This window comes from Ambystoma mexicanum, chromosome 13, assembly GCF_040938575.1.
Source record: "Ambystoma mexicanum isolate Mex_15411 chromosome 13, UKY_AmexF1_1, whole genome shotgun sequence".
In the NCBI taxonomy this organism is placed as follows: Eukaryota; Metazoa; Chordata; class Amphibia; order Caudata; family Ambystomatidae; genus Ambystoma; species Ambystoma mexicanum.
Window position 1 is genome coordinate 728,946,940 of NC_090938.1, and position 19,890 is coordinate 728,966,829.

Genomic DNA, 19,890 nt, shown 5'->3' on the forward strand with positions numbered 1-19,890 from the left:
AGTGGAGAGGAGAGTGGACGAGGTGGAGACGTTATGTGAGCAGGCGCATGACCATGACGAATAGACGCAGCGAGTGGGTACCTTGGAGCATTAGATGGAGTAGGTCCTCAACAAACAGGAGGACGCTGAAAATAGATCTCGGTGGAATAATATACATATCCGTGGGATCCCTAAGTCGGTACCAGATGCGGACCTGCAGGAATATGTTACAGCACTGTTCCAATACCTTCTAAAAGAGTTGGCTGAGCGCGAGATTGTCTTGGACCGCACCCACCGCTTGTACTCCTCTTATGAAACAAGCAGAAACATGGCCCCTGATGTCTTGACTATAATCCACCTGTTCCAGATGAAGGAGGAAATCATGAGGGCGGCCCATAAGCAATAACCAGTGCGGTTCAGGGATGCTCTATTGACTCTCTTCCAGGACCTGGCACAGGTGACACTGCTCAGGCAAAAGCACTTGCGATTGGTCATGGAATGGCTCATGTCCAAAGATATATGCTACAGTTTGAATGGCAGGGTCAACAATATGGGAAAATGAGAATCACAGATATCCTCCTGCTCCTGCATTTCCATGACTCACTGTAGTCAAAACCAAAAAAGAGTATCCAGGAGTTGGCAACTCTCTTAACTCCTAAAGACCACACTGTACACCTTCGTGTTTCTTACAGGAAACCATATTTTATACATTTGTAAATCAAGGATCCTGTATTTGCCTAAAGGGACATTTCTTTTTTTTTATAATAAAAAGCACATATAACATAATACAAAATGACAAATTTGCATTTCACAGGGTTCTCACATTCATTCTGGGTTAGTGTCTATCATGACTACAGTGTCGTACCATAGAGTTCTAAATACTCTTATGTCCATATTTTTAGAAGTTCAAGTTGTTTATGGGACTTCTTGCATAGAGCAATATATACAGGGATTCAAAGAAAGGAAAAAAATCACATACAAAGTTGTTTACTGTAATAAAGTACTGTCCACGCTTGCTTGGTTACTTCTTCTTAAGTTTACTTCAGGTTCTTAAGTTACAGGTTACAAGACAAGATATCAGGTGTAAGACATATTTAAACACTGGCACCCATCACCCAGGGAGGGAGGGCCCAACTGATTCAACACAGAACACTCTCCACAGCATTCTCCCACTCATACATCAACATTCCACAGGCACTCAGGTGACATCATAAATCACATGACAAACCACAGCAGACTAAACAAGCACTTCACAACACATCTCCCTCCTTACCAAACACACTCACGAACAAGCATTTCACAACACATCTCCCTCCTTACCAAACACACCCACTAACAAGCATTTCACAAAACATGTAATCACTTAAACACCAACACACATCACACCCGGTCCAAAATACGGTGGGTGTTCTACATAAAATTCCACAGCTATGCAATTCCAGAACTCCGCCTATCGTTCTTCAAGCACATCATTATAAACACTAATCACCTTCCGTCTGCCCCTGCTACGAGCAAACTCTAGACTCCCACTCTAGACACCTACCAGCCCAGATCCAAGGCTATACCTACCCAACAATTCAATAACCTACAAAGAAAAACTTTAGTCCTTCTGCCCGCCCCGCCACAGGCAAGCCTCCAGGCTGCCACCCTGAAGCATCAGTTGTCATCCTGACGCAATACTAGTCATCCAGGATGACAACAGAATCACCATATCCAGACAGAAGATTCAGTAAAACACTACAACCACCACTAACAAATATCCAACAACATGCATGCCTCGGAAACACAAATACACAGATGGACCAAGCCAATCGAACAAAACCTAACCACACCATGGTTTACAGATCCTCAAACAACTTGAAGATGCTGGCCAGTCATCTCCAAGACCACCTACAAAAACATATGGTTGACCATATCACTCTTCTCAACGGCAGTACTATCCCGTCCCATAAACAAACCCTGACCAGAAAACAAAACCAGGATTAACACATAACACATAAAGATAAGCAAATCACCATGCGACTCCTCATCTTGAACAGCATCTTTAACTTCTGCCAATGTATTTACTAGAGGGTGTCCCCTACCAGCAACACAATTCGTCCAACTTAACCAGCTGTCCCTTAAGGCAAAAGTCGACTTCTTCAAATTATGCACTACCGCCATGCCTAAAGTCACTAGACTTAGACACCCATTCTCCTTAGTGCAACTCTCACTTACTACTCACTTACATTCCTGACAAGGTGCTACCCCAGGACCTACCATGCCCACATATTTTATATACAAGGGACACTACCTTACATCAGTCACTTATCCAAGATGCCACCTCCAAAACCTTACAGTGCAAACCACACTAAAACCTAAACTGCAAAGGAGGACACTACGATAGGGACGCTACCACCTAATAAAACTCAGGATCCATAAAGAGGCACTATCTTCTGTAAGAAACAACGGAGGCGCTACCTCACTAAACACTGTGGTGAATACCTCAACAATGCTATATAAAAGTTAAAATCCAGCGACATTCACAAACGGAGGCGCTACCTCCTATCCTCTGCAGTACCAATGACTTACTACAACTCCTCCATAGAACACGCAAGTTCTAATTACTTTTCAAACTGAGCTAGAACGCTTACTATCCTATTGGGCATACAAAGCTCATAACACCTCCAAAGGCTTCATGTTCACACTCACTCTTCTCAAGCTCTGTGAATGAAGCATGTGTTATTTCTCATGACATCTTAAAACTTTGAATTAAAGCTTTATCTTAAAAATAACGAATTCCTTTATCCATGGCCTATAAAATTAACTTAAATGCATATAAGACCATATTCGTCTTTAAACGCCTAAAATTCCTCAAAATGTTAGTCTAGCTCATTCACACTCAAATGCACACCTCACTCTTCTTCTTTGCATTTAACAACGTCATTTTTCCAGTAATATCCATCAGTCCATACAACTGCAAATTAAATTTAAAGGAATTACATCTTAGCATAACAACTATCTATTATATGAGCCGATACACACCTCACATACACGTGACACTAAATCACTTGACCTCCCATTACACTTGTCACATTAACTCAATTGCCAATGTATAGTACATTACCAACAGCAACATTGCGTTAGTTAAACTGAACAAAATGTCCCACAATGCCTTCTTCACTTCCCGACATTTTCCAGTGATGGCATGCCGCTAATGCATTACCGACTACACTTTTGCATTAGTTACATGTATGTAAATGTCAAATAAATACTTCTTCAGTTCCCGAAATGAGCATTGACACAGCCCAAAAAAAATGCCCTTCCTGCGGCTGCTTCTGAACGCCACACAATCAGGCGGAGCGGCATGCTCTGCATCCGGCGAGCATTAACTACTTCATAAATCCTCCGAAAATGTCTTCAATGAACCTAACTTCCTCTCTGTCGGCCGCTACCTGACGCCCCTAATAGGCAGAGCGGCTTGTCAAACACACACCATTAGGGCGTTCCTCGCCATTCTTACTCAGCATTTACTTCCGTGCTGTCCAGCATGACGCTTCCTGATGCGTCAACAGAGTAAGGTCCTTTACTAAAAAAAACAATAGATTTATTGTCAGCCCTCATTTTTTTTAAAGCATTTACGGATGCCACCACGTGACGTCATCACGTTGCAGGACGCCATCAAGGTGCTCTATTCGAATAACATCGCACTGCTCCAACCTTCAGAGGCCTCTCTCCAGAACACTGAGGCACAGAGTTCCGAAGCTTTGCCGACTCTCTCTACTGGAATGCGACATCATCACACTTGAATAAGGCACAATAAGCAAAGGTCCTGCTGCGCTGACTCCTGGGCTAACAGTCACTCACTCAGTACCTCTGATGTACACACAGCATCAAAAGCATTTTAAAACTTCGACAGCATTTCTTGGGCCGGTTATGAAATCTCATAGAGAACAGTTTTCATCCCTCTCCATCTTCCGCAAGCATTTACGTTGGACACACGGCCCCTTCAGACACTTTAAAAACATTTCTGGGGCTGCAGCTGCTTGTATAACACGAACGTGCAGTATTTTCATAGTCCCAGGCATCTTTTACTCTATCAAAAGTGACTCCAGCATCAACTCCCTTAAAATAGGCCAGTCTCTCCATTGGAAACCCCTGACACAGCATTCCCAAATTCTTAAGGGCAGTTGATCCGACTGATGATACCAGGGGCATCCTTCACAAATGGACCACTTCCAGCTTCTATTTCCACAACACAGCACTCCCAAAATGTATGGGCTGCTGATTTACTCTGATGTGGTCCATATAACCTCCTCCTCCCTTATCTGCCCTGGGTGATGGGTTTGCGTACTTGGGGGCGGTGTTGTCTTATTCGCTCCTTCTGGTCTTGATGTCTACTGCACCCCCTGCAGCAGTCCTCATCAGTCTCAGTCTTCTCCTTCTCCTTGCACCATGGATACTTTCTGTTAGAAATCCTCGTCGCCAATGTAATATAGTACTGTCCACGCTTGCTTGGTTACTTCTTCTTAAGTTTACTTCAGGTTCTTAAATTACAGGTTACAAGACAAGATATCAGGTGTAAGACATATTTAAACACTGGCACCCATTACCCAGGGAGGGAGGGCCCAACTGATTCAACATAGAACACTCACCACAGCATTCTCCCACTCATACATCAACATTCCACAGGCACTCATGTGACATCATAAATCACATGACAAACCACAGCAGACTAAACACGCACTTCACAAAGCATGGATAACCACTGGGTCCCATCACCCAGGCTTAACTGACCTCAGGTAGAACACTCATACAGCATTCACACATCAACGTTCCACATGACATCACAGGGTCTCTCATTCACAAGCAAGCACTTCACAACACATCTCCTTCCTTTCCAATGACGCACAACCACACGACATTCACCAACAAGCACTTCACAACACACCTCCTTCCTTTCCCACACCACACCAACGAACACATCACAACACATCCTTTTCCTTTTTACAGCCACCAATGGCCTGGGAAACACAACACAATACAGGGCGCTCATACAGGACATCCAAACCATGCATCTTTTTATAGAGAGATGCAGCTTTAAAGAAAATATCTCAGGGACGCTATCCCCATATTGCTGCGGGACGCTATCCCTACTCTGCTCAGTGACGCTATCCCTACTCTGATGCGGGACGCTATACCTATACTGGTGCGGGACGCTGTACCTATACTGGTGCGGGGGGCTACCCCTACTCTGATGAGGAACACTATCCCCAATCTACTCAGGGACGCTATCCCTATACCGGTCGGGGGAGCTACCCCTACTCTGATGAGGGACGCTATCCCCTACTCTGATGTGGGACGCTATCCCTCCACTGCAGGACACTATCCCTACTCTGCTGCGGGACGCTATCCCTACTCGGCTGCCGGACGCTATTCCTACTCATCACTTCACTTCATGTTGAAAGGGACGCTATCCCTACACTTCACTTCAGGTTGAAAGGGACACTAAAATTCCTCAAAATGTTAGTCTAGCTCATTCACACTCAAATGGACACCTCACTCTTCTTCTTTGCATTTAACAACGTAATTTTTCCAGTAATGTCCATCAGTCCATACAATTGCAATTTGCATTTCACAGGGTTTTCACATTCATTTTGGGGTAGTAGTCTTTCGTGGCTACAGTGTTGTACCATTGAGTTCTAAATACTCGTATGTCCATATTTTTAGAAGTTCAAGTTGGTTATAGGACTTCTTGCACAGAGCAAAATATACAGGGATTCAGAAAAAAACAAACAGTTTCTTTTCGTAGGTCAACACCTAGACTGATGTCACTACTCATTCTTTTAAAGGAACCTATCCTTTATTTGTGTTTCTAGAGCCTTTTCTTCTACTACCCCTTCAATGTCTCTGATAGGTGCTCACTTTCCGTCACCTCTATTTAGTTTATTAGATGGGTCGATATGCAGATGTATTGCCAACGTACTGTGTTTCGGCCTCTTTATGTGAGATAGACTACATCCAAACATTGGTCTTCTCGTTATTTGTACCAGGCCTTCGTCAGGACATAGAGTGTCTGCAATTGAAAGAGGGGTCTCCAAAAAGGGTTGTTTCAAGGCTATTCCGTTTACTAGATAGGGCTGAACCGGGGACCTCTACCATACATGTCTAAATGGGAACAAGACCTGGGGGTGGCCATATCTGAGGAGGAATGGGGCCAGATTTGGTTTCGGGCACTTAAGAGCTCCAAGTGCACGGCCATCAAAGAATCTGCATTTAAGATCTGATTTTCGGTGGTACATGACACCACACCGATTACACTCCATTAACCAAGAGATTTCTTCCCTATGTTGGCGGAAGTGTGGTCAGGTGAGGGACCTGGTGGACCTGCCCAAAAGCATAGGCTTTTGGAAAGAAATCCTGAGTCATATTAAAGACATATTCGGCGTACAACCTCCTTATAATCCAATGGTGATATTACTGGGTGCAGTGGCTGAGGTGCTATATGATGCTTGTGGGGCTTGTGCTGCCCTTACCACTCACATGCTTACAGCAGCAAGGATTACGTTGGCCCCTGGTTGGAAAACAGAACAGGGCCCCATAATAGCCATGTGGTGCGTCAGAATGTGGGGAATTATGGCGATGGAGAAAGTGTGTGTCTTGGCTAACGGAAATACCCAAATATTTGGGCAATATGGCTTCCAAACAATTACATCAAACCCGCTCTTCTTCGTAGTTACTCTGTCCTCTGAAAGGAACTTTAAAGGCTCTGGACATGGAAGTGTGCCCATAGATGCAAAGATAAATGACTATACCTGATCAATGGAGGAACTTCCAAGTACCACCAGTGGTTCTGAAAGTTTAGGGGGGTTGTGTTGTTATGTAACGGTTAAAATTGATGTGAACTCAGTCTTATATGATGCTGCTTAATTTGGGGGACTATCTGTTTTGCATTGGAATTCTATATCGTATACTTACAATGCCAGGCTGCTGTTCACATTACAACTAAATAAAACATGACTGCAGTGTTCGTGCACAGAGTGAGTGTTACAGTCTAAAGAAACTCTTTGCCATACTGAGAAGTGTCTATAGTCATCTTAGTTGTGTAGAATGTACTTGATTTTTGCATTTGCTGACGTCACTCCACGCAAGTCTAATTGTGTTAATCAATCGATCAAAAAAGATCCCCTGACCTGTGTCGGCACAGATGCCCGAAACAGTGGCTGGTCCAGGTAAGGGTCTGCATGTATGCCCTCTCTACTGAGTTGCACAATCCCTTTAATTGTACTAGGCTTTTCTCCAAGCCAGGCTTAATCCAAAGTCTGAATGAGTCTGAATGAGTCTGAATGAGAGTAAGGCTCTGTTTTATGGGCTCAACATTAAGAGTGCTTATGTCCCCTAAGGCTTCGGTACTCCAAAGGTGCCCCATGGTGTTCCATGCAAGGTGCATCGTCTCTGTTAGTCATGCAGCTAGGCGGGTAGTGGCTGTTTCACCTGATGGTTCCGTCATTCACCAAAATAGAGGTTGTCTTTGTTTGCCTCAAGGGCCTGAGCAGTCACATGGCTATCATGTGTGTGTGTGTGTGGCCCTCTTGGGCCACTGGACACCTATATCCCAGGACTAAGGGCTGCAGCCAGCGTGAAACTAGTTCTGACTGTCATATGCAGATGCCTGTCTGGGACAGTGGAATTTTTCCTTTGTGTTAGAGACCCTTCTCGAACGCATGAGTGTGTTTGGATCGATGTCGACCCTTGACTGGCCCATCCTCTGTTGGAATGTTTCTTTATGTGGGATTGGGTGATGTGTTCGCTACCTGCCTCCCAATGGGGATAAAAGCAGACCTCTTTACCCACTCACATTGTCTACTGCGGGAACACTGTACCTGCATTCCTGAATGGCATTCTGCTCCAGGAAGGACCGAAGCTATGCACCAGCATTCCACAGAAACTGATGCCAAAGCTCTGCCTCTCCAAAGAAGAATGCACCGACTGTGGTGCTCCTTCCCCCTCATACAGTGGGAACAACTGGGTCACAGCTCCTGCCTGAAGGCCTCGCCACCCTGATGCTCATGTCCATCACCAGATTCAGAAGTGGGCTCCCCTTCGCTGCCAGGACTCTGAAGAATCTCTGTGCTGAACTAACCAGAGACTCTTCATCATAGGACATCAGGCAAGCACCCATGTTCCATTTTCCCCATCTGGGTAGCTTCAGTGGCCAGCACTGCCTCCGATCCAGAAACCACACCACCAAACACACATACTGGTCCTTCTTGCATGTCTGACTCCTTTTCAAGTTTGACTTTGCAAGATTCTGTTCAATATGTGTTCTCCCTTGGGTCGTCTCAAGCTGACCCCATCCTGAGAAGCTGAATCCTGTGCCCGAGGATGATGTGGACTCTTCCATCAGTAACTAAAGCTGACCGCAGCTGCTCTTTACTTCTGCTCCTCTGACTCAAACCCTTGACCTGGGAATCACTGAATCGTGAATAATCATCTGTCCCAAAGATCTTGTGAAATGTCCTACACCGGTGTGTCATCACTAGAACCCAAGGTGGATGCCAAACAATGTGCACACAGACCTGGTCTCTAAACCTTCTTGCCTAGATAGGACAAGTGTGTTTCTCGCCTGCGACTACATTTTCTCTTCCAGTAAAAAATCTTTTACTGAACTCTCAAAACTCTTTTTGAAACTGTTGTACTTATTACATTGTGGCATCTTTTATTTTACAAAGCTTACTTACCTTTGTGTCTAGTGATTTTTCCCTTTCCCTTTTTTTATATAACAATATAATTGTGTGCACATGTTCTTATTGGGTATACATGAAAAGTGTGTACTGTACCTGTTAACCGCCCCACTTGGAGAGCCTGGTGAGCTTGAGGGAGCCATCAGCAGCACCCGAGTCAGCAAGATACTTTAAAGACCCTGACCAAAGGGCTTAAGGAAAATCATCTCCCTGCTTTTTGTAAATTGGTTGAATAGTGGGCTGTGTTTTTGTGAACTTGGGTGTATACTGTAGTTGAAATATACTGATCTGTCTGCAGTCCCCTCCCCTAATTTATTTGGAAAATGTATGGGCCTCAGTACAAGTTGGGCAGTGCGTGTTAAATGCAGCGGTATTACTGTATACTGCTGCATTACTGCACCGCCCAACTATGAGTTGGGTGGAAAGTTGGAGGATTCACCTCCAGCTATGAGCTGGAGGTAAATCTGCCAGTTTTTACCTACATTTCAGCAAAATCACTGTTGGCGTAATTACTGTCACAGTAATTCTGCCAAAATGCCCCATGGAATCCTATGGGCTCCAAATTATTGGGGACAAACACTGCCACCACCACTTGTAATCCGGTGGTAATACCACCGGACTAAATGGCAGTAACAGTAGTTCCATTTGGTGGCATCTTGGCACATTTACGGCCGAGATAACACCAAACTTTTAATGAGGCCTATTAGTCTCTTCTTTTCACAGAGTGTGCTCAAGGTTAAAGAAGCAGGCTGCAGAAGTCTTGTCTCACTGTTTATTGTCTGAAGGCAGAGGATCCGTTCGTAGCTCATGCAATATGTGTTTTCTCTGCAGAGTGGTCAGTTAGTAAAATGTGACAGAGGGCACGAGATATTCATTGTAGCTCTGTTAAGAGAAAGATGACCCGAGTGTGCCGATATAGCTATGTCTTGCACATGAGAAGGAATGCCAGTGTTGTCTTGGACTTTGCAGTATCAGTGTTCATGGTATGAAGTTGCTTACCAGTATTGTTTTTCTGAATGAGTAGCCTCTGTTAAACCATGTGCATCAGCTATTGTCTCTACATGTCTTTGCATACTCTTGCTTCCTTGATACGGCACAACTAGCATCTGGCGCAAGACAGAACTGATATTGTCTACTTTGCTCTTAACAGCCTGATTAGCTGCCAAGATGCCGTCATTCAAGATCCTGTTGACTTCCTCCGATTCATCCTAAGGAAGCCGGGCAACGAAAGCACACATTCTCTTACACGGTAGTCAGTCAAAATCTCGAAACCAAAATATCGAATACAAAAAGACCGAAAAAAAAAATATCGAAAAAAAAAATATCGAATTTTTTATTTATTTATTTATTTATATATGTTTTTGGGGTCAGGTAAGTAAAAAAAAGGGGTAAAATAAAAAAAAAATGAAAAAAAGGGGGGTTGGGGGGGGAACCCCCCCATTAAAAAAAAAACACATTGAAAAAAAAATTCGATATTTTATTTTTCGGCCTTTTGTATTCGAGATTTTGGTTTTCGAGATTTTTGAATTCGATATTATCACTATGAACCCTCTTACACGTTTGCGCACAGAAGCGTAAAATGAATAGCCCATGAATTAACTGTTCTGTTGGTTATACGGGCTATAATGGAAACCTTTCTTTAACAAAGTCCTCAGGTAGTCTTCCCTCCATGTCAAGAGGGACAGAGGTTTCAAAAGCCAGGTTGGATTATGGATTATCTCCAGGCTGATGTAACAACAGAGTCCGGCTTGGTCTCCAAGTAGGAATGGAAATTAGTCTCTTAGTTTTTCCTCTCGAATATCCCAAATGTGAATGAGGATGGGAATTGAGTGTCGTTTTAGCTGGTTCCTCCATGACCTTGTACAGGAAGTATTGTTTCTTCTCTTTTTTGTAATCTTGAGATCAAAGACGCAGAAGACTTTGGTCACTAAGCCATTACAGTTTGCAATGTGGTTAGTAGATGGCTCTTAAGGTGGTGGGTTGTTAGTAGCGGCCTATGGAAAAATAAATGCATCCCAATGCTCTTCCTCATTTTCACCATGTGTACCCTGCCCCAGCCAGGGAAGCCAGGTTGTCTTTGACCAGACCACAGAGGTGAGGTTCTAAAAGGAGATTGGCATCAAGGGCAATGGAGTAGCAACGGGATCAACAATCCTGATAATGGAAGAGAAGATGCTGCTGGTGGGGCAGACATAACAAGTTCCAGTAAAGGGGTATGAGAAGCCCATTCCAGAGGAGTTTCTGGCGGAAGAGGCCTCATTCCCACATATGGAAGGGGGCAGGCTAATTTTCACCATCACTAGCACACAAGATGGAAATGGCAGACACGTGTGTTTGAGGTGGGGATAATCATAATTCACAGATGATATTGATTCTCTTGAGGAAATATAGTTCTGTGGAGAAAACTGGAGTAGCTTCATGTAGAATATCCTGAAGAATATTTAACTTCCTGGATATCATAATCATTGTGATAACCCTAACCCAGAACAACATCAGGCACAGTTTTAGGGATGACGACATGGGTAAGTCATCCAAAACAATGAGACTGTGGTCGCTAAAGGGGATTTATTATCTATTATTGACGAGATGGATGTTGATCTTTGTCGCTGAGGGTGTTGACGATGACTGAGTTCTCAATGTGTTCAGCATGGACAGTGATGATGGATGATTCTTTGGTATTGAAGTTCTGGTCATGATATTGAGGGACAACAAGGAACCTGTAAAGAGGCAGTGGAGGGAATAATTCTCAATGACGGGACTTTAACACTGAGAGCACCGACAACGAGGGTTGCACCGAGTGCCATTTTTGACATTGAAAGCCTATCAGAAACCATAGGAACAGGTTTGGCAGAATCATTAGGCAAGATGCTAATGGAGTCTTTGATCTTTTTTCCCAGTAAGCTGGCACTTTTTTTTTGGTCGGTGTTGCTGTCATTTCAATAAGTCTTGTGCAGTTTATGTTTAGGTGCTGCTGAAGACTTCCGAAGTCACCTAATTCTTGAGACGCAAGGCAAAGGAATGTATTCAACAGTCTCATCGCCAGTGCAGAGATTAGTTCTTTTGTTTCAAATGTAGAGTTGTCTCCATGCCCTTGGCCTAAGGATGCTTGCAGAATTATCTTTGCAGATAGAGCAGAAGCCATAATTCTTGTCCTTGCAAGGATCACTGCCATAAACATTTCTCTTCCCACACCTCTGGCAGGCAACGACCTGCAGCCTCTCATTGGGTCGCAGTATCAGTCTGGAAGAGACTGACCTCTACTGGTCCCATCATGGTAGCTCGTCCCCAGGGTTTACGATGATTCATTGCATGCTGAGGTGCAGGGGACTGGAATACGGGCATTTCCCTGGGTTCACATGCCTAGCACAGCATTATGGTGATGAATCCACTTAAACTCTGCTGTGCACACATGCACGCTCGGCAGAGATTACTAATGGCGTCAGCCTTGGAAAAACATGGCAGCCATCATTACAATTAACTCACATGGATTGCACTTGCTTTTTCCAGGCGAAAAAAAAATCCAGTCAAATCCCTGTCCATTGAGCATTTCTGTCAACATCCGTATTCTAATGCCACCATGATGCATGTGGGTGGAGAGGTATCCTGAGAAGCAGATTTTTCACTGGGGTTCCTCCTGCTATGCATAGACAATCCTTTGCAGAATGGTGGAGATCAGAGGCATCTCTTAAGGGATCTGGGGAGGGGGCTATAGCCCCATATCTGTTAGTTGTAGCCCCGGATAGAAGCTGAGGGGCTACAACCAAAAGGGTAGCTAGCCCCGTGTCCCAACAGTCCAACATTAGCATAGCCCCAGATCTTTTCCAGACCTAGCAACCCCTGTGGTGGGGATGCAGGAAGATAATGGTTCATCTGTATGCAAACCATTCTGTGCCCCCATGAGAATGAGGACCAAAGTTTCTTTGGACTGTTAGCAGAAGTGTACCTTTTCACAAGGGCCCATAGAAAGCTGGTGAGAAGTAGACTTGCCCAAAAAAAGGTATGAAAACCGACAATGACCACAGGAATAGAAAACGTGAGAAAAGACCCACAGCTGTCGGATTGTTGAGCAGAGTCATAAAGGGCTTCCCCATTACCCATGCATTGAAAGAATCCGAAGATGGACGCTGGGGGAGGAGCTTAAGCTCAGCCACTCATTGCTTAGGACAAACAAGGCCCAAAAGGAGCTTAGTGGGCTATTTATTTATTTCTTTAAAGATTTGTTTTACATTTCCCTTTTTTGTAATTTCAATCCTGGACAGCATCTCACGCCCTTCGGGTGAAGCTGCATGTAAGGATGGAGGGAGGCACTCGTAGTTACTTAAGGTAAGTTTTATTATAACGGGGCCCGCCGTGCCCAACCACTTAACATCGCCTCCAACGGTTTCTTCGGTCACGCGAACCAAGCTCCGAACTAATACAAGGAGAATGGTTCGCGTGCCCCAACATTCCGAAGGACGCATCTCTAGCATCTCTACACACCTTCCTCCTTAAAGAAAACAAAAATCATTTCCAATAAAATTAGAGAATCTAAATTTAACATCACTACTTTAAACATAGAATAAGAAATAACCACTTTAGAAAATATTGAATTAAAATTTTGCTCCTATGCTCGTATCAAGTCAATACAATGAACCTTTGTCAAAACCAAAAGCAATTTACAAATAAAGCATGAATGACTCATTCATTAATTTAGATATACAGTCTTTCATCCGCATTAGTTAACATTCTAAACAGTGTTCCACATACTTTCATTTTGATGTATAGTTTTTCATCCACAATGGTTTAGACCTGGATCTCTGATAACTACCGGAACTGTCATGAGAACCTCCGACTTGAACACTTCCACTCCCACCTTGAACACTTTCACGTTCTTCATCCTTTTTCTCTTTGCTGTCGCTAGATTCATTTGTTTCTACTCCCTTATCCATGCCATATGCTTTTGCAATGTTTCCTTTAGACCAGACTTCTGCTCCTTCTAATATGACCACACTCTTCCTTACTGCAGAAATTCTCTTAGGACCCATAAATTTGCTGTCCAAACATTTGTTCACTAACCTGGGATTCTTTATATACACCATATCTCCTATCTTCCACTCACGCTCCTTCACTTTCTCACGAGCATCAAAACTCAATTTATTTCTCTCCTGGCTCTCCCTGATACATTTCATTATCTTTTCTCTATCAACTTGAACTACTCCTGCTACTCCCAACCACCCTGGACACAATTTGGTTCCTGGTTCCCTTCCCTTGAGAGAAACAAATGGTGATATCTTTGTCACTGAATGCGGAGTAGTGAGATAATTCCATGTCATTATCTTTAACATCTGCCTCCATGGTTGCTTCACCCTCATTGCTAGTTGCAACCCTTCTTTCAAAAACGGTTAACTCTCTCCACTAGGCCATTGGCCTTGGGTGATATAATGCAGTTCTAACATGTCTAATGCCATAACTGCTGAGAAATTTTTTCATTGCCAATGAAACAAACTGAACCCCATTATCCGAAACAAGTTCAGTAGGCACCCCCTCTCTAAAGAAAATTTTCTCTAAGAACGCAATGAGTTCTCTAGCTGTGACCTCTCTTACCGCTTCCCATTCAATCCATTTCGTGTGAAAATCCACCAGCGCAAACAGAAACCTCAATCCGTTTCCCAAACCCATAATGGGTCCCATAATATCCACAGCAACTTTAGACCACGGCTGCTCTGGCACTGTGTTAGAAACTAAAGGGGTTTCCCTCGTCACCTTAGTTTTGTCACTCATTTGACACTCCATGCAGTCCTTCACCCACCTTTCCGCCATTTTGTCTATGCGCGGCCACCAGAAATTTTGTCGCAGTTTTCTCTTCATTGCTCCTTCCCCTGGGTGACCCTCATGAGCCAGTTCTAAAAGAGTCTGCCTGATCGACACCAGAGGTACAACACATCGTCCTCTCCTCAGTCTGCCCTCATGTATGTTCAACTCCTCCTTGACTTCCCACCATATGTCAAATCTCCTATCCAAACTATTTTTGTGGGGCCACCCCTTCACCGTCCATTCTTTGATCAACTTGAGCTCTTCATCAGAATCTTCCCCCTGCAACCACTTCTCTTGAGCAACTGCCTCATTAACTTTAGCTACCACCGATTCTTCCACTGTTTCATCCTCCACCATCTCAGTTTCACTCAAGGGCATCCTCGACAGGCAATCTGCTACAACGTTTTTCTTCCCAGGCAAAAAACTCAGGTCAAAATTATACCCTTGAAGACCTAATCCCCACCTGCTTATCCTTGGCGAACTCAGAGCCCACCTTCCACTCTCAAACAACTGCACTAATGGCTTCTGATCAGAGCGAATTACAAATTGCCTGCCCCACAAGAAAAATGTAAAATGCATGACTGCCCAGAACATTACCAATGCTTCTCTCTCGATCACTGAATATTTGGACTCTGACCCTCTCAACGCTCTTGAAATAAAAGCAATAACTCGCTCCTTATTCTCTTTCTCCAACTGTACTAATGTGGCTCCCAACCCCATCAGACTTGCATCTACCATCAGAACTGTTTTGTCCATGGGATTAAACCTCCCAATAGATGGTGCTTTACTGATTGCTACCTTGATACTTTCGAATGCCCTACTACACTCTGGAGACCACTAAAACCTCGATCCTTTCTTCAGCATCATTCTTATTGGAGCCGACACTATGGCAAAATGTTTCACAAATCTATGGTAATATTCTGCAAGGCCTAAAAAAGACCTCACCTGGTCCTTGTCAGTCGGCACAGGGGCTTTTTCCACAGCCTCTACCAAACACCTTTTCAGCCTCACACCCAGTTCATCGATCTCATGTCCGAGATACTCCACCTTCCCCACCGCAATCTTACACTTGTCCCTTCTCACAGTCATACCAGCTTTTGACAATCTTCCCAACACTTCCTTCAAAATCTCATCATGTTCAGAACTAGAACTCGCAAACACAAGCATATCATCTTGGAACACCACAATGTTCTTCACACCCTCCATAACTTTGTCCATCACTCTCTGAAATACGGCCGCTGCCGAGGCAAGGCCAAATGGCATTCTTCGATACTTGAAAGTTCCAAGAATTGTAATGAACGCCGTGAAATGCTGGCACTCTTCCTTCAAAGGGATCTGATGATAGCCTGAGAGAGATCAATCACAGACACAAAGTCTTATATCACCATTTGCCTTGGCTGCCACAACGACTGGCGACAGCCATTCTGAACTCTCACTTTCCTCAATAATCCCTTTCTGCAATAAGGACTCAATCTCAGTCTTTAGTCTCTCTCTCAGGTTATGAGGCATCGGCCTCACTTTATGCACTTTGGGGACTGCTCCTGCCTTCAAGCGAATCTCATGTTCAAAATCTCTAAACATCCCCAATTCTCCCTTAAAAACCATCGGGAACTCTTCATCCCACCTGTCACGAATCTCAGCTACTGAAACTGGCTCCTCGGCACTTGCTTGTATCCTAATACCGAGTTTGCGCTGTTCCTCCCAGCCTAGCAACGACGAGCCCTCCTGTGTGACGTATACTTCTGAATCACAACTCCTGCCTTTATATTTAATCACTGCTTAGAATTTGCCCAACACGTCTATCTTGACATTTCCATAGGCATATGGCTCTATGCTGTGCTCCTTCAACTCGCCCACTTTTCTTTGCAAACACACTTCATATGTCTTTCTTGAAATCAGGGTCCATGGAGAGCAACTATCCACTTTCAAAGCCACCACTCTCCCGTTCATCATAAATACATCAGTTGGTGCACTACGTTTGCTGGACACTTCCGAGACCTCCAGCACATGTTTGGCCTGAGGTAGTTGAACAACATCCGCATTCTCCTCCTGCTCCGAGATCCTTGGACCCGACCCAATGCATTGCACTTGCCCTGATTCCCTACACACTCTGGCGAAATTTCCTTTCTTCTTGCACTTCAAGCAGAAAATACTCTTTGCAGGACAAAACGCACTCGAGGAGATGTGGCGATTGCTACCACATTTGTAGCATTTGACTTCCTTGCTCAAATGAATTTTCTTGAATGCTCTCACAGCCGCTACCTCACCCTCTGGTTTATCACTCTTCATCGTGGACATGTATTTGTGGGTTTGTTCCATGCCCCGGGCAATCTCAATTGCCACTTCCAGAGACACATACTTGGTCAACAACCTCTCCTGTATCTTCATGTTATTAGTACACCGTACCAACTGATCCCATATTAACGAGTCAGCCAGCACTCCAAATTCACAGGTGTGACTTGAGGATCTTAGCGCTGCCACAAAGTTTTCCACTGGCTCCTGTGGTTCTTGAACTCTCTGAAAGAATTTGTGCCTTTCAAATGTAGTGGGTTTTTTCGCCTCAAAGTGAATTTCTAGTTTTCTTTCAGCTATAGTGTATTGGTCAATGTCACCCTGACCCTCTAGTGGGGGCTGAGGTAAACCATCATAGACACTATGACCCTCAGTGCCCAATTTGTGCAGGAGAATCGCTTCTTTCCTCCCTGCAGCAAACTTGTCGCCCCCAATTGCCACCAGGTAGGTTTCAAAAATGTTCTTCCACCTGTCCCACGTTATCGGTGCTGCACACGGCTCAGATAAGAAAGGCGGGGGCAGGGCCATACTAGCTGCAGCCATAATGAACAGAAAGTGTCTCTAGTTCCACCCATGAAGCCTTGGATTTTCTTTTCAGTTCTCTCTTCCTTGACTCTTTTTAGCAATTGTCTCTTTTGATTTGTCAGTTCTCTATTCCCTGACTCTTTCTAGCAATTGTCTCTCTAGATATGCTTGTCAGCACTAATTCCACGGCACTGTTCCACTATACAATACCCTCCATCTTCATGAGCTGCGATTATGCTTGCTTAAAGCTTCCAGGCATTCAGACTTTTTTTTTTCCTTTTTTGGGCCAGTTGGACTTGTGTTTCCCTATGCGGAGGGCGGGTTTACAATACGTCCTGAACCGCCACCCTGTGTCCGCCCTTGCCTCCCCTGTCTCTCCTCCTCTTCCCCCTCACCTCTTCCTTCTGTGGATGCGCGGCCAGGGGAGCGCAGCCGAAACATGGAAAACGGCCCCAGCGGCTCCAGCAGCGCTGCGCTGCCACTCCATGGCTCCCCGGGCCATCAGCCTTCTGCGCTGGCGAGGCCTTAGAGGGAGGGGCTTGGGTGGCACTGCGGCTGCTCACAGCGAGTCGGCGTGGACCACGGAATGGCCGAGAGCCGTGGCGGGCCCCCTCATCTCGTCGCCAATGTAAGGATGGAGGGAGGCACTCGTAGTTACTTAAGGTAAGTTTTATTATAACGGGGCCCGCCGTGCCCAACCACTTAACATCGCCTCCAACGGTTTCTTCGGTCACGAGAACCAAGCTCCGAACGAATACAAGGAGAATGGTTTGCGTGCCCCAACATTCCGAAGGACGCATCTCTAGCATCTCTACACTACACTTCAATAAATGATTTAAAGTATATATATTTCTTATTTTAAATCTACTATGTACTTCAATGAATGGAGGATTGTAAACTTGATAACTGGGAATACTCAAAGGAAGTGAATTTGTGAAAGACCCTGTGCACAAGAATCAGAAAAGTCTTTAAGATAAATTGCTCTTGTTTGCACTTTTTCTTTCCTCAACACTCCTCTCAGGCACTCTTAGTTTGTGTCTTGGGCATGCGTCTACTCATGCTGCCCCCAGTTTGTAACACTGCTTGGCCCTGCCACACTGCGAAAGTTTCACCCATTTTCCAAGATGACCCTGCAAACAGGAGCCTCCATTCTTTGGAAGGATTCAGCCCACTGCTAAACAGGTTATTTTCGTTTGAGACCCACATTTTGTGGAGAGGACCACTTCCATTTTCACTTTTGTGCAAATGGTACCCTTGGTGCAATTTTCAATTTTCTAACACATACTGGTAATGTACATTTTAAAACACAGGCAAAAATCACCTTTACATCTTACTTTTCCTCGTTTTTGGAAAAGCGTAAATGCCTTACCCAATGAACAATTGTGTGAGTCATTTACACTGCATTTCTATGCAAACAGCCTGCTTTTACCAGACGGGAGCCATAGGAATTAATTGCATTAGCGCCAACATGAAAATCTCCGAACAGAAAAAGCAAAGTGGACATTCTAAGTCCATTCCTCTCCACAACTCTGCCTATTATAGATTTTGGAAATCTGTCAGATCTATAGAAGTTGCAGAACAACGGTATTGCCAGTTTTACCTCCCCTTTTAACCGAGCCACCGGATTTGAAAAATGTCCCACACGGGCTCTAGCAACAATAGAAGGGGGACCACAGAAATAATAGAATCTTTGCACACATTTTTTTTTATTGCTGCCATCTTCCATTTTAATTTAGAATGTCTGCAGTTACATGACAAGCCATGGCCAAATTAAAGCACGGCTCTGAAAGGGATAACAGTGGTATTTGGAAAACAAGTATACATCTAATTGTTCAGTGTGGATGGAAGGAGGTGCCAGCATCTGGTGAGGCGACAAGAAGGTGATAGGAGAACACAGTAGGTAATACAGAGGAAACAGAGGAAGTTCCCCAGAAACACAATCGTTATAGAGGCACCAAGATGCCAGGCAGGAGGGGAACTTGGGTGTCCCTCCCTCTAATAGCCCAGCCATCCAGGCAAAGACCAGTGAAAGGCCTTAGCCTCATTCACTGGGTTACCAAGATTTGGGCATTAGAAGTGTGTAAACTACAGAAGTGGCTCCCACAGAGAAACTCGAAAAGAAAGAAATATTGGATACTGGACAATGTTTGGAAGGAAGGACAGGGGGCACTTAAACACCCCAGATTGTGAGTGACTGAAACCCCCAGGGGATTTCCGGCAGGCGGTCTGGATTTACTGCTGAAAGCGGAGAACTTCCTTTTTTATTTTGATTATATTCCAAAGAGAGGAACTGTCTGTTGAACGTCAGGGAATGCCAACATGTTACTTTGAGATGCCCTTAAGCCCAGGGGAAGAAACTCTGAGGGAAGGGCTGAATGAAGAGGAGGGGCTCCATGCTGACTATCCTGCACATTACCGTTCCTCACCCTGTTCATTCTTTTGTCCTTTGTTTGTGAGAAACCCCCAAAAATAGTTATAAAACCTACAAAGTGGTGTCTGGCTGCTATTTGGTCCATGTCTTCTTCGTGACATGAATCAACTTGCATGTGTATGCAGGCTCTCTGTGCTTACATGCTTC

The 19,890-nt window shown here is 44.5% G+C and overlaps 1 protein-coding gene across 1 annotated transcript in view; it reads right to left on the reverse strand.

Annotated features, from left to right (window-relative positions):
- Positions 1–19,890, reverse strand: part of LOC138521830 (neurogenic locus notch homolog protein 1-like) — a 478,650-nt gene that overhangs the window by 218,158 nt on the left and 240,602 nt on the right. The gene's annotated exons all lie outside the window — the stretch shown is intronic.